Source organism: Diabrotica undecimpunctata, chromosome 3, assembly GCF_040954645.1.
Source record: "Diabrotica undecimpunctata isolate CICGRU chromosome 3, icDiaUnde3, whole genome shotgun sequence".
NCBI lineage: Eukaryota > Metazoa > Arthropoda > Insecta > Coleoptera > Chrysomelidae > Diabrotica > Diabrotica undecimpunctata.
In genome coordinates, this window is record NC_092805.1 from 65,911,027 (window position 1) to 65,928,358 (window position 17,332).

General features: G+C 29.7%; 1 protein-coding gene across 1 annotated transcript in view; it reads right to left on the reverse strand.

Moving 5' to 3' along the window:
• The window catches only part of LOC140436873 (very long chain fatty acid elongase 7-like), a 221,611-nt gene that overhangs the window by 99,347 nt on the left and 104,932 nt on the right, over positions 1 to 17,332 (reverse strand). The gene's annotated exons all lie outside the window — the stretch shown is intronic.

A 17,332-nucleotide genomic window follows, 5' to 3' on the forward strand; every position in this document is an offset into this window, starting at 1 on the left:
CCAGCGGCCTTGTGAAATGAACTTGAGTATGGCATCTGTAAAAACTGGTCATTGGTTAATATATTACTTCTTTTGCCTATATCCTTATGTCTGAAATATTTATGAATACATTAATACATTATTAGTTTGCTTGATTTTGAATTTCCGGTATATTAAGTTAAAATAATATTTGTTGTTTTAATGTATTAAAAATAAAAATATATTAATGGAAAAATAAAACCAAGAAAGAATATATATATATATATATATATATATATATATATATATATATATATATATATATATATATATATATATTGTACCATTTTTTTTATAATTAATATATTAAATTATTTCTAATCCTTTTACCCCCGTGCTGATACGCTCATGGTCGGTTTAACAGAGGAAAAATTTTTATTGAAACTATCGACTATCTTAAAATACGGAATAACCGACTTAAAACGACGGTTTAGGTAATCCTCGGTTAATTCCTTCCGGCTTTACGGCTTTGAGGTTCCTTTGTGATAGATTTGTTAAATATCGTCGAAAGCACGTCTATAGTAATTTTTCTGAAGAGAACGTAATTCCGGGGATTTTATATTTCATCACGCTCCTAGCTGGAAGGGTACCGTTAGTTTCGATGTTCGTTAGAATCTTTTTGTCTTCTTAGAAATAGATACAGGCTGATTGTCATTTTCCCCACCTTTTTGTTGGGTAGTTTGGTAAAATTTTAGAGGAACCAATTTACTGCTCGGTGGGCACTCGTTGAGAAAAGACCTTCTTCTAGTGGGGCGCTTCGCTCATATATCGTCTGTGTTACCTTCTCTTTCTAAGTGTGCATACACTTGTATACTTGAGTTTTTTGATCTAATATCATATTAGGTTAAATATTGGTATAGAGTACCTTTAATTTTAATTAACTTCAGTGCTTAATACAAGTAAAGTATTATAGTAAAGTAAATTAACTTCAGTGAATTAGTGCAGCAGACACCAGGAATTACTGTAAGTTACCATAATCTTAGTATCTCCACTTATCTGGGCGAATGATATGGTATGGTATCATATTTTTTTCAATCATCCGGGCGAATCTAAGTTCATCCATGTCTTCACCTGTAGTTGAGAGTAACTACGGATTTTTACATTCAATATTTTCTTACGAACTTTCCATCAGCTACTAAGAAATTTCAATAAATAATAATTACGAACATTTAATTCTCATTCATTAAATAACAGTGCGAGATAGGTAATTAACTTAACCAAGTGCGGTTTGGTTAAATTGTTATTTCGGTAACCTTTTTGTATTCTTGTAAATGTAGATTTGATTAATTTTTTGTTATTTGCTATAATTGTTATACATGTTTAACCCAGTGTCTCGAGATAAGCCCATTAAACACGCAAAGAGAGCTTCTTTAATCAACTTTGGTTGAATTCTTACTCACTGTCAGGCTCTCTTCGCTGATAATTGAACCTGTTCATTATTATACTGTATTTGTCAAGGTACTTATTATTCATATTACTGCTTATTTTTATGTGTACACCACCATTTCATAATTGATGGTGTATTTTTATTACTTGTATGTACATTCAGCTACCGACATCATTGTGTTGTTGAATATATTGTTTTTGTTTTATATATGTATTTTATTTGTCGACTCCAACAAGTTTCCTGATATAGCAATAACTCTAAATATTTGCTTTTTACCTTTAAATATTATTATACCTTTGACCAGTAGAAAGATCAGGCCGATTAAATTTCGTAGGTAAGTAGATGGACGTAGTCCACGTAATATGTTTATTATTTGTTTATATAGTGTGTAGACCAAATTTATTTAATAATTAACTTTTGGTATCTTTCCTTCGAGTTGGTCTCAGAACCAAATTATCTTTCTTTATCTCTTTTCTTTTCAAAGATTTCTTAATTTCCTCCTTAAACCCCAAAAAATTGAGTGGCGCCCTATTTCTATCTTATCGTATCTTTGGTAATTTTGCCCATCTATCTTTTTGTTTATTTCTGTATCTTTTTTAATATCTCTTATCCTATCTTTACTTATTTCGTTCGTTGGACCCATTCCCGGTTCCAAAAGCTAGTTTCGAACCCACGACTCGCTCTCCACAAACCATCTGGCTGCCGTCCGCAGTGTCTCCATTGGTGACTTTTCTAGCACCATCCAAAAAAGGTTTCCGAGGTTACAATATATATATATATATATATATATATATATATATATATATATATATATATATATATATATATATATATATATATTTTATTTAAATTAACGTGCATGTGACAATCTATGGTAATTAGCACGAGTTACGATTTACATGGTAATATCATATAGGGTCGGAAGAGAAGATATATATATATATATATATATATATATATATATATATATATATATATATATATATATATATATATATATATATATAAAACATAACGGGGGTGACAGTAATAATTTGAATACAAATAATAATGGACAAGATTGATTACATTCGCAATTAACAACAGGATGGAAATAATGAGTACGCATTTCAGGAAAAAAAATATATATATATATAAAGGAACGTGGAAATTCCGGGATCAAATGGAACTAATCAAATAGACCACATCTGAATACAAGAGAAGTTCGCCAATTTAATAACAAATGTGAAAACGTGCAGAGGGGCTGACGTAAACTCAGATCATTTTTTGGTTAGAATTAATATGAGAGAAGCAATAATCAAATGCATAAACGGAAAAAAAGTGCAACGTAAATTTAATTTTGAAAAACTGCGAACATTTGAGGTAGCGCAGGATTATCAGAAGGATATACAAGATACTTTATATATTACCTCTAATAAGAATCATCCTCTATAGTTTGCGCATTCAGTTAGATCTCCCTTTTTGTGCATAGGAATTATGATCGACTGAATCCATTCTTGAGGCATTTCTTCGGTATCCCATATTTCTAGTATTAGCTCACCAAGTTGGTTTATTAAGGCCTCTCCTCCATATTTTATGGTACTACGGTACTTCTACGGTACTACTGTGAGTAACATACAACAAAAGTTCTTGAAAATGACAAACACTATGAAGGAAGCAAAGACGAAGAACATACCAAGAAAAAAAGATTTAGAAAAAATCACTGGTTCGATGACGAATGTAGAACAGAGTTAACGATCGCAAAAACAAAAACTAGAAAAGTATGCCGGACAACGAAAAAAAGTAAAGAGAATCCTAAGGGAGCGGAAACGAAAGTATATGGATGACAAAATAAAGCTCATTGAAAAAAATTACAAGAAAAATGAAATAAAATTTTTTTAGAAAGACGTGCTTCCACATACTTTGTTAACAAAACTATGTTTATTTTTGTAGAATAAAAATATTAAACCCCTGTTCTTTTTATTTTATAAAAATCTTGCAAACGTACTTTTCTTTTTTGATAATAAATATATCGATGATTTTTTACGAAAATGATAAAAAAAATAAAGCTTTTTCGAAGTATTAATAAGACGTAGGTGGCGTTTGCTTTTAATAAATTCCACAGGGCGTTGCAAAATAAGATGAAAAATCAAATTTATTTTTACACTGCGTATATGGGTGAAACGTTGACATTTCCCAGAAAATAATAATACAGTAATTACTTAGAAATAGGTCTACAATGTGAAGAAAAAATCGAAATTCAATTAAGGATACACAAGCAAAATAGCTTAAAAATTATGGTAGAGTTGAGGTGGTGCGTTAATTTTGGAGGGTAAAAAATCACGTAATGTTTTGAACATACTTTACTTTTTTGATAGTAGAGATATTGTGATGATTTTTTTACGAAAATGTGGAGAAAGAATAAAGCAATCTCAAGATATAAATAACATGTAGAGTTTGTTTCTAATACATTCCACAGGGTGTTGCAAAATTAGATAAAAAAACACAACTTTATTTTTACACCCTGTATATAGATAAAATGTTGACATTTGTCAAAAAACATTAATTAGGTCATTAATTAGAAATATACCTACAATGTGAAAAATTAATCGTCGAAATCCAATTAAGGGTTCAGAAGAAATATAGTTTTAAAATTATGGTCCATTTTAGGTGGTGCGTTAATTTTGGAGAGTAGTGTATAGAAATAAATATTTTTTTGGGTATAATATATACATATTAGACCTATTCGCTATACCATTTTTGTTCTGATATCATAAAATATGATATCCTAAAGTCTTTACTATTTGTTTTACAATATTCTCGGGTTTCTGGGTAAATAATAAAATGGATTTAATATCTAAAATTATTAGTTAAGAAATAAATTAATTTATTTAATTAATAAATTTCTTAAGAAATATTTTCTAAAATGTGGAAGGACATTGCTGTATATTTCAACCATCTTCACCTAAAAACTAATGATAACTTTGTAATAAGCGTTTGTTATGCAATTATTGTTGAAGTGCGGCAGATATTGCAATGCCGCTGCATTATTATTAGCCTAATTGATTTTCGCAATGAATAGTTGTTTAAATATTTACATACTGTGTGTATCGTGTTTGGATTCATATTGTTCTGAAGCTATTTTCTTGTAGAATCTTAATACAATTTACTATTTTTACTGTTAATAAGCCCTAATTTTACTTTAAAATAAGTCTATTTGAACGTTTAGATTTCCACTTCGGAAATAGTTCTCAAAATACAAAACATTAATAAATTAAACAAGTTCTGTTTTTGTTATCTCGTAAAATAATTCGTATCATTCGACTCATTCGTATTGATAACACTGGTCAACAAAAAACTTTTTGTGTGACATGGATAAAAGATGGTGTTCATTATGTACAATCTCATCAGAAAGCCGAAAAACACCCACATTTTATTTGCTACAAAGAATTATGCATTGGGAGGGGGGAATTTATCAATTTAGTATGTTTTTCGCGGTGCGCTTGCCTTAAAATATTGTAGCAAATATTTTTTACGGCGATACTTATTCGTTGGTATACCAGACTAAAGTCCAGCAGTAATCTTCCATCAATTAGGACTTCATTTACCTTGGTAACACGTTTTCATGTCTGCGTCTTGGTGGAACCGTTCTTCATGTTCGTCAGTTAAACACCTCAATTTTCGAGAAAGAAATTTAGATGAGCATCTAGGAGGTGAATTTTTAAAAACATGTTACATCCTATGTCTATGTAGGCAGTCAGTAATTCAGTGACAAGAACTTTGTAAACAACTTTTTTAAAAGTTGTCTCTTAAATCATTAAATTCAGCCTGTGACTTTAGATGGGGTTTTAAGGAACATTCTAATTGTATTCTGAATTCTATTCTATTGATCATTCTAATCTAATTCCTCTTCTAATTTTATACCGAAGAACTTAACTGTGATCATTGCATTTGGTTGTCTTTTTAAAGACAAAGTTAAAGTTAATTTCATTTAATAGAATGAACTATCTTCCAATAAAGTCGTTCCAGAAATGCAACTCAAAAATATTGAAAATTAAATTTTAAAGTCATCTACTTTAAAATGTATAATATAAAATATGTCTGAATTATCTAACAATTTGAATGAGTTAGAAAAAATTAAATTATTAGAAGAATATTTTTACCATGCAACAAAAACAAATAAAACTTGTTTTATTTATTACTGTTTTGTATTTTGAGAACGCTTTCCGGAGTGCAAATTGAAATATGAAAATAAACTTATTGTAAAGTAAAATTATGACTTAGTCGCAATAAAAATAGTAAATGGTGTTTGGATAAATTTCTTGAGTTAAATTAATGAGGTTAATTAAGAATTTGGTGAGTATGTCGCACTATAAAAATCCCAATAGGATTAGTTTTTTTAGGCATAACGGCCATCGGCTAGGGATCTACGAAGTGACCAACACTAAGCTGTAAGCGCCTATCTCTTGCCGTACTGCTAATCCATAGATCGATTCGATAGTCATTCGATAACCAGCGTATTCTAGTCTAATTACCTGATGCATTGAGATTTTAACTACAATGTTAGCCTTTTTGTTTTCTGATCAGGGTTTAAACCATTGATCTGATAAATATTTCACAGTGAAATGAATGGGAATCGTCCGCCTGACCCGCCTGGCTATCTGACCGACCAATACGTGACATTATTTGAGCAAAAGTATTTGTGCTTTAGCAAATATTTTTTAAATTATATTAACAAAGTACTTGCAATCTGTAATATAATTGCAATAAGTTAATTGTCTGTACAATATTTCACAAATGACTTTGACAAGAAAATTTCTCATTGACAATTTCTTGTATACTCTTTTCACTGAAATAGTGTCCATAGTGTCAAATATGTCATAGGGTTTAGTTGGATTTGGCTTCTAAATTCTGTTGACCTTCTGCGACTAGTTTATAATTAACAAATCGACTGAAGCCTTTCTTTTGAGCCTTCGTCCAATTGGTTGTATCATTAAGTTTTGAGATCAATAATTGGAGTTTTTTGTTAGTCTCTATTCATGTTATTGGCTGAGTTAGGTGACCTCTTCCTCATTATATGTCATTTTGAGATCTTATGTGATCGTTTTCTTTAGAATGTACCATTGAAAATTGGTTATCGTTTGAAGGACTTTCGCTTAGAATCTTTAAAGAATCTCGATACTGGATCTAACTATTATTCACCATAGTTGAATACCAAAGCTCCAAATGGTTTTTAGAATAACTTTATAAAGATATCAAAACTTTGTTGTCGATTGACAGTTTTAACTTCCAGCCTATTAACCAGTATAGTTTGCTGAGTTTAAGATTCAGCTGTGGCCGCTTGATAAAGATGAATTTCCTTCATGTAAGTCTGCGATCCAAATATATTTTCAAGTATTTTATGTCTTCTTTCTGTGGCATAAGTTGTCAGTTAATTGATACCAAAGGACAGCGTTCCAGCGTCCTGGACTCTGTGTGATGCTACGGCTGACTTTTTATGAGAAAAGTACTGCTGTGTCATCTGCGTAAGTTGCTGTTCTGATTTCTGGTGGTCATATAAGTCCGCCGTGAATATCAGGAACAGCACTGCTGTAAGGGAGTCCAGACATAATTGAGTCTATTATACTCGTATTTATCATAATGTTTTACGAGGTAATGGAGGTTTTGCAGATAAAACTTTAGTATTGGGAAATAATTGTTGGAAAGGAATTTTCTGATTATGTATAAAATTTAATATGCCAGGATCTGCTACATATCCGGGAAATACCTTAAAAGATTTCGAAGCAATATTTTATGATTTCCAGTGATCGGCGTATTTGCTGATAAATCCGATGAATTGGTTCAGTGGTAGCGTGCTGCCGTAAAGCCAAACTGGTTGATGAGGTATATTTGTTTGTCACTTAAAATTGGCTCTTTTTTTATAACAGCAATTTTTAGAATATTTTAGACAACAGGGGAGCAGGCTGATTACATGTATTACTTTAGTTCCTCCCTAGATTTTCTGGGTTTTGGAATTAAGATTAGTTCCTAGGGTATTTTTGAAACTAGGGGAAAATATGCTATTCTGAATAGGGCGTTATAGAGTGGTATAAAATAAAGTAGGGCTTTTCTTGGTAATTTATTTTAAATTCTTAAGGTAAGGTAATAAGGTTAAGCCCAAGGGACTTTTTGGAGTTTTATCTAATATGGAGGATATTATTGATTTGTTTAATGTATATTTTTTTAGTTAATTGGAAGATTCTGGATAAAGTTAAATTTCATTATCTATAATAATATGTTCATCTACAGGGAATGGTTGGAAAACCGTTTTAATATGCTCAAAAAAAATTTCGGCTTCCTTGCCTTTAGGCATGGACAAAAAATTTTGACTTTTTGTCCATGCGCCCTCTTTATTGTGTGGATGGGTGTATGGAATGCTGTTTGCTTTCCGAGTGAATACGTAGTAGCTTTTGTAAGTATAAGATGTCTGAGATAGGAAGTGCTACGCTTTTGTTTTTCTGGTTATTTAATAACGCTTGTTGTCTTATGGTGCTATCTTCAGCTGCCATCTACGTGTTACGTAACATAATCTTCGTATATATAAAATATATTATAATTCAATCTCATTATTGTTAAATAGGTAATATTCATTGAATTCATCAGATAGAATTATGAATTATCTATAAAAACAACTAATTATTCCGAAAGTTTCAATTTAATTATGAACAATTTGTAAGAGAAACGAAATTTTTAATTTCTAAATTAATCAATAATTTAATTAGTCAATACGATTTTATTAAAAATGATTTATATATAGAGAGTATTCTATTCAATTTACCTATCGTCGACTGCCTCTTTATTTACCGAAACAGAATCATCACAAAGTAATTATAAAAATATCTGTTTTTATGTCTATGAAAATTTCTGCTTCTAAAAACTTATTTATATTGTAATTTTATAGACGTATTTTGTGCTATATATTTTTTTAGATATGTCCATGCATCAATTATATTTAAGTCTGGGTGATAAGTAAGTATGGCTATGTTGTATCAAAATTTCATTTATTTCGCAGGTTTTAGATGTTACATTATTGACTTAACAGTATTGTATGAATCAGGATGTAAAGTACTAGGTAAATCAGGTACCAAAGTAAATGTTTTTATACCTTAACTACTCTATACTAACCTGTTTCCTGCTATTCGTATTTGAAACTTTATCGTTTCGAACATTATAATCAAGGAGTATTGTCAATTACTAGCACATACGAGTATTTCGGAGGAAAGTTATTAGGAATTAATTTCTCTACCAACCATTTTTTATAACTTTAGTATTTCATTTCATTATAATATTCTCCTTTTCTTGTATTGGGCTTAAAAATAAGTTTAGCATTCGGAATAAAATCTGCCTCACTGCCAGCAATTATTAATATTTTGATATAGGTCTCGAGAATCCCTCATTTAATCATTATTTAAGTATCCACAATATGATTACTGTGAATATTAGATTTATCTATATATACAATTGATCTTTTTTCATTTCGATATGTTTTGATCGAACGAAAATAAGATGCTCTTAAGTGAGGAATATCTATTTTTACATGACAAGTTTTCTGTTTATTTTTGTTTTCCTTTCCCTTCAGTACCAACTCTGTGGATATCAAAACGTACAAGATTTTAGTACATTGCACAATTCTTTATCGATGACAATTATTTTTGTAAACTCTTATAATATTGTTTGTGGTAGAATTTTAAGAGTTTAATTCTAGAATCTATATCTTTTTATCAATATTAGATCGTTGAGAATAGAGACAGATATATTCTAAACATAGGTACTCATTTCACGATTTAGCTTCAAAAGAGTATTTTTAAAATATGGATTTTTTAAAAAAGAAATAATATATTATTGTGCAACGTCGGAAACAAAACAAACTAATTAGTCACATAATTTAAATTTATCATATTTTTTATATTTTTTGTGACTTATAATTACTCATTAGGCACACTATACTACATTTTAAAGTATTTGTTACAAATTTAAAGTTGTCAATAACAGCATTAAGCAGGTTTTTTTAGAATCTTATCTAGTAACAAACCTATCTCTGAAACGGTTAATATGCTTCATACAAGTCTAAATCTTCATATGTAGGGTATACAAAAACATATCCTTTAAGTTGCAGTTGGCTGTAGTGTTCTTATTATATTCTCAATGACTGTCATCCAACATAATTATTCCAACTTACTTGTTTATATAGTATGATAAAGTTAAAGTGTACATATATCTTCTGCAATAAGTTTTTTTTAATATTATTGAATCGATAATTTATAATCACTCAAAGAAGATAGAATAGGAATATAATAAGATTTATTTCTTTAAATTTGAATATATATATATATATATATATATATATATATAATTATTATTAATCATTGTATACAAAAACTAAATCACCTATTAGCATTATGGAAAGCTCAAATGTAGTTTATAGAATACCATGCGAAAATTGTGATAAGTCATACATCGGACACACATCTAGAAATCGAATAGGCAGACTAACATCACATAAAAGTGACCTTAGAAATAATAAAAATACGTGTGCATTAATAGATCATGCAATTAATTAAAATCATTTATTTAATTTCAATGAAACTAATATATTAAGACGTGAAAACCAATTAAATAAAAGAGAATTCTTAGAAATGGTATGCATAAATAAATATCAATGCATTAATAAAAAACCTGATATTGATAAACTAAGCAATATCTATAATTACATTCTGTCTTACGAAAATTAATACTATAATTTTCTAATATTAGATTTTCTGACTATAAATACTATAATTTCAAAAAATTTAAATATTCATATTTGGCGCCACTTTGTACGTAACCATAATAACAATCAAGAGCTAGTTATCAACAACAAAAAATATAATAAACATAAACGAGTGTCTTTCTGACATAAATCAAACATCAATATAATAATCAATGTCATAATGAATTTATACAAAATTAAATAAAATTAAAATATTGTACTTACATAACTATATAATTTTAATAAGTTAAGTTTTAATGTTTTGTCAATTGTCAATTAAAAATTTAATGGATTAACCTCATGTTGTAAGTTTTTATACTAGTTTTATACAATGTTATTTAATTCTAATTTCATTGTATTTACTGATACCATATTTTAGCATATCCTGAAGAAGCAAATAAATTTTGCGAAAGCTAAGAGTTTCACTTTACTGACCTATTAATGACTGCAACCTCAAAATAAAACTTTATTTTATTATATATATATATATATATATATATATATATATATATATATATATCGAGAAAAGGAGTACGACCGTCAATCCAAAATAAACTAAGGTACACTCGAAGAGTGGTGGGTTTTTCGGTCAAAGTGGAGAAATATAAGACAAAGAAGGTGCCTACTTCATCTATTTATTGAAGACGTTTCGCTTTTTGCTCAGAAAGCATCATCAGTTCATCTAAAAAGAACAATATGAAACCAAACATCAACATCCATAGAGAAGTTAAAAAATGTGTGTTACCTTACAAAGACATGTAGCAGTCAATGATGTTAAAAATATGAAAAAGCTTACGAAACTGGACATTTAGAGTTAATTGTTTATTACAACAATAATTAATTGTTTTATACAACTTTAACTCTAAATGTCCAGTTTCGTAAGCTTTTTCATATTTTTAACATCATTGACTGCTACATGTCTTTGTAAGGTAACACACATTTTTTAACTTCTCTATGGATGTTGATGTTTGGTTTCATATTGTTCTTTTTAGATAAACTGATGATTCTTTCTGAGCAGAAAGCGAAACATCTTCAATAAATAGATGAAGTAGCCGCCTTCTTTGTCTTTTATTTCTCCACTTTGACCGAAAAACCCACCACTCTTCGAGTGTACCTTAGTTTAAATATATATATATATATATATATATATATATATATATATATATATATATATATACAATAGCACTAAAGGCCTTAGAGGCCCATGGCGTGAAAAGTTTGTTCTTTCTTCATTTTCGCTTTCCTTTATGTACTGAGATCTTCTTTGGCTCGATATTGATTTTTCTTCATTCCTTCTTGTTATTCATTTTTCTTTTCTGGCCTTCTAGTCCAATTTCTTCCATATCTTTTTTTACCTCCTGATTTCATCTATTTTTTGGCCTTCCCTTTCTCTTTTTTAAAGTTATAGTGTAGTTTAGTACCCCTTTTTGAAGTCCTCGTGTTCGACATCCTTTCTAGGTGACCTTGCCATCTTAGTCTCTGTGCCTTTATGACTCCTATTATATTAGGTTGATTATATAATTTCTTTAACTCATCATTTGATCTTCTTATCCATAAACCGTCCCTTATTCATATCTTCATATGTCTTCATATATCTTCCTTCCGTCCCTTCATATATCTTCCTCAGTATTTTCCTTTCCCATATCTCCAGTAAGTTTTGTTCATTTTTTGTCATTGTCCATGTCTCACTGCAGTATGTTACTATTGGTTGTATAGTTGTTTTGTATAACTGTATTTTTGCCTTTCTTGATAAAAACTTGCTTTTCAACATTCCACTAAGAGCATGTACACTATTGCCTGCCATTATTCTAGCTTGTATTTCTTCTTTAATGTTAGGTTTACGTGATATTATTGTACCTAGGTATGTAAATCTTTCTACCATTTCGAATTCGTAAGATGATCTTTCTTCTATTTCTACTTTAAACTTTTGTCCATCCCTGAACTGATCATCTGTCCACTGCATATATTTTGTTTTAGTTTCATTTATGTAAAATCCCATTTTCTTTGCTGCTTTTACTATTCTCTGTACTATCTCCCGTAGCTCTTTTTTTCCTCTTGCCAGCAACACTACATCATCCGCAAATGCCAAAACTTGGTGTCTTTTATGATATAGGAGTCCTTCTCTATTGATTTTCGCTTCTCGCATTATTTTTTCTAGGCATAAATTGAAGAGTAATGATGAGAAAGGATCGTCCTGCCTTAATCCTTCGTTTACTATAAATTTGTCCGAAAGTCATCCGCAAATGCCAAAACTTGGTGTCTTTTATGATATAGGAGTCCTTCTCTATTGATTTTCGCTTCTCGCATTATTTTTTCTAGGCATAAATTGAAGAGTAATGATGAGAAAGGATCGTCCTGCCTTAATCCTTCGTTTACTATAAATTTGTCCGATGAATGATTGTTTACTTTGACTCTGTTTTCTGTATTCTCTAAAGTAAGATGTATCATGTTACGCAACTTTCTGATAACTCCCAGTTCCTCAAGGGTCTCTTTTAATTCCTTCCTCTTTATTCTATCGTATGCTTGCTGGAAGTCGATGAATAGCGCTATGGTTGGTAAGTTGTGTTCATAGCTTTCTGCTTGTAATTCTCTGATTATGAATACTTGGTCCGTTGTGCTTCTCCCTCGTCTAAATCCGCACTGATATTCGAATATTATATTTTCAATTTCTTTTTCTATCTTATCTTTTATGGATTTTGATAGGATTTTATATACGGTATTTAGTAACGCTACTCCTCTGTAATTACTGCATTCTGTTTTGTCTCCTTTTTTGTGTAATGGGCAAATAATGGCTTCCTTCCAATCTTCTGGTATTCGTTCTTTTATCTATATCTCCTTTATGATCTTGTATATCCAATTATTTAGCAGTTTTTCACCATATTTCATCATCTCTGCTACTATGTTATCGCTTCCAGGGGAAAATTTGAATATATCATATTTAATTATTTGTTTATTATAGGATCCATTTTATTTAAAAAAGTTAACTGTAGCATTATTTAAAAATAAGCGATTGTAAAATAATTTATTTGATTTAAAATTTATTATGTAAGATTCATAAAAAAAATAATTATATACAAGTTTTATCGATCGTTAAAGATGAACAAAAACTAATTTTATATTCTTATTTAGCAATAACAATATTAAATATAATTAATAAAATGGATTAAGATTCTGTGGATTATTTGCTTATTATATTTTATTACAGTAGGTTTTTTGTTTACAACAATTGTTTTACTATTATAAGATTTTGTCTGCGCAATTCTTTTTTTAATTAATTTTACAGACGTTAGTGGAATCTTAAATATGACGGGAAAAAAAATTTAACTTTTCGTGGGCAAAAATTATTGTAATTAAGTTGTAATTATTACCTTTTAGATAAGCAATTATTGAAATTATGACATTGTCGATCCGCCCGTCTGTCTGTCCATCTGTGCGATGAGTATTAAAGAAAAAACTGTTGTCTTGAAGTTTGGTACATATTTTCCTACTGGGGGACGGAAAAACACTGTTTCACAACGAAAAGTTATTAGGATTATTTACATTTGGTACTAGACCCGGGCATATCTGTGAAAAAACGACTACATTTCTATGTGAGAGGGGGCATTCCGATTTTTGCGTACAAAGTTGTATGATAACTTCAGTAATATTAATCCCTTTTAAATAGGTCGAGAATGTTAATAAAAAATTAAAATATTTAAACATTACTAACAATCGTTTTATTTTTCTACTTTTCTCACTTATAACCATTAAACGAGTCGTTTTTAGTTATTTTTAAATATTTTAATTGTTTTATTAATATTATCGACCTATTTGAGAAAAAGGATAAGTCAATTATTATTACTCTAGTCATCGCACAACTTTTCCTGCAAAAATCAGATTCCTCTCACATACACCCCAAAACAGATCCTTCCTGGTTTATACATAGGTTTCTGTTTCTGTAAAAATGAATCGTATCGAATTTGAAGTAACAAGTCTACGTCTTCTTCTCATAGTTTTGTACAAAAACTAGTAACCTGAAGTACTAACAAGTAGGCTCAGGACATTGATACACTTTTGTGACTCGAAGGCACCGTTGCTCAGTTGTTGTAGATGAAGTACAGGGTCTTAAGGGAGGTAAGGAACAGACAAAACACACAAAAAAAGAACAAAAAAAAAGGAAAAAAAACACTTGTTCACAAAAAAACGAAAAGTACTGTTTTTAAATATTTTAATCTCAATCAACTGGGATACTTATAATACAAAAAGAAAGGCAATATCGATAAAATGTATTAAAGAAACGAAAATATATTCAATGTATAGGCAGATTTAAATAAACCTTTAATCGTTATAAACAAAGAATAATAAAATGAAAAAAATTGTAAAATTCGTCACATAAAAGAGTATATTTAATATAGTTGTATCCTGTTTGTAGCCTATACAAAATCATGTATTTGTACTAAACATACAATATCTGAATTTACCCTAAGTCCTCTTTGGAACCGAGTAACGGTAAGTCAAAATAAATAAATGTTTAATAAAAAAATAGTAAAGTATTATTAAGTAGTAATTAGTAAAGTGTTATATATATATATATATATATATATATATATATATATAATTAAATTTTAAATATATTCAATGATTGAATAGCAGAGGTTTTATCGGTCAATGATCGATAAAACTTCTGCTATTCAACCATTGAATATATTTTAAATATATATATATATATATATATATATATATATATATATATATATATATATATACACTTGAGTGCAAAATAATCGACTCAAAAGTGATATTTGAGATTACATCTTTTGTTTCAACGTAAGAAGTATGAAAATGAAAAGACGTAATGTGCAAACAATAACTTTATTATTGAACTTACAAAAATTGCTATTGCATTATTTGAAAGACGCATTATAAAAACAATATGCAACACGAACAGAGTTTCCTGTATATTCATTATTGGAACTAACGCAAGAAAGACGTTATGAACAGAAATACATCAATTAAAAAATGAATTTCTTTATTTTTTAGTATTTGATATTATCACCCCTACTCCTAATTACACTTTTCAATCGAGTTCGCATGGATCGGATGACTTTTATAATAAATTCTTGAGGCATTTCTTCCCATTTATCATTAAGCTCAGCTCTCGATTCCATTATGTTCCTTGATGCATGATTTATATCCTGGACCCTTGTGGTATATTGTAGGTATACCGATCTTATTCAGATAGGTAGTGGTGACTCGTGTGTTACGGCATCGTGCCTTACCGTGCATTAAAATAATGGCATCATCAATAAATCCCGCGTATGGAACCATATTTTCCTCCAAAATGTCTCTGATATAACGATCCGTCATTAAAACTCCTCAACGTCCTCCACCAGGCACGAAAACCAACTCGGTTTTTTCATCCATAGAAATGCCTGCCCAAAACATACAAGAACCGTCTCCATATGACACAATTTCTCGTATACAACATTGAGCAAATCACTTTCCTGGCTTTCTATAGACTCGACGCCTCTTGTCGTTGCCATGTAGGTATTCCTATGTTCGTCGGAGAATAATACCTGACTCCATTGATAGTCGTCCCAATCCAGATGTTCTCGAGCAAATTCTAATCGCTTTTTCTTCTGGACTGCAGTTAGCTTTTGACTCGCAGCTGCTCTTTTTAGTGTCAGTCGGCTGCCAGTCTCCTTCTGACTGTCCAAAAACTGGTAACTACACCTCAGACCTCTCTAAGCTCTTCTTTGAGATTAGCACCAGTTAAATGTCGATTTCTCAGGGATTTCGATACAAGAAATCGATCGTCTCTCTCCGTTGTTATTCGTTTACGGCCTCCTTCTTAGTGACAGACATAATCACCAGTATCTTAGTACCGACGATACACTTGGGACACAGCAGATAGGCTTAAATTTAGTCGATTTGCCACGGCCCTATGACTCAGGCCTTCCCACAATAATGCTACTGCTTGAGCTGCTTTGACGGATGTGGTATCCATTTTTAATGCAGTTGCGAACTTAGAGACTGATGTATTAGTGGGTTGCTATGGAAATTGATACGTACGATGTTAACCGAACGTGTTAAGTCGGTGCGTGTCAATTTCAATGAGTCAAATTCTGACCCCCTCTCTACGTGTTGCATTATTTACCTGCAATAAGTCATCGGATTCACCAAAAAACAAAACTTTTTTAAAACTCAATAATGAGGTTATTAAGTGTACAATCAATAACCTCATTATTGAGTTTTAATAATAAAACTCAAAATAATAATCATGATTAAACTTTGTAGACTGTACAAAGAAAACATTATTAGTATTAAATAATAAAATTAAATGCGAAGTATATTTATTGAATTTAAAAACACAAGATGATGTAACTCTATTTATGTAAATAATTGTGTCCAGTTTAGTAGTTGGCCATAAAAACTGTTTAAACTCAAATAAAAAATGTACAAAGTACCTGTTTACTGTGCAAAGTCCACAAATGGCTAATTAGGTAATTGGATTAACCGTTAAGTTATAAACATCACATGTTTGTCATTTTTCTTTAAAGAATTATTTTATTCCAATTTCTTTTAATTTTATTAACTTATCTTAGTTAATTTTATCTTCTGCTTTACTATTTTTCTTTTAAAAATGGTGGAAATATTCTGTTTAATATTTATTATTCAACCTAAGTTTTCATTGATTTCAGTTTTATTCCCATTTACTTTTCTTATATTCCCCGTATTCATACCCCGCATAATATAACAATTCTGCTACTCACATCTAGTGATATAAAATTCTTTATGTTGACAACTCTTGACTTCCGTCTGTCAGCTTTATTTCAAATTAATAGAAATGGATCTTTTTTACGTATTTCTTTCGCCTATCGTAAATTAATTTATATTGATTAAATCTCTCTCTAATTCTCAAAATAAAGATAGTAAAAGAGTCAATGCTGTTTATTATATTTCTTCCTTTATAGTATAGAATGAAGAGTAATTCTATTATAAAATAAATGAAATTGGTATTCGGTATTAGGTTCTTCTTAGGTTACATATGTACAACAATTCGTAGATATTATATCATCCTAAATGTATTCAAAAAAATATTTATACACATAACCGTTAGGTATGATGAATGAGTTTAAGAGATATTTAATTATAAAGAAAAGTGCTTTACCATGTTTATC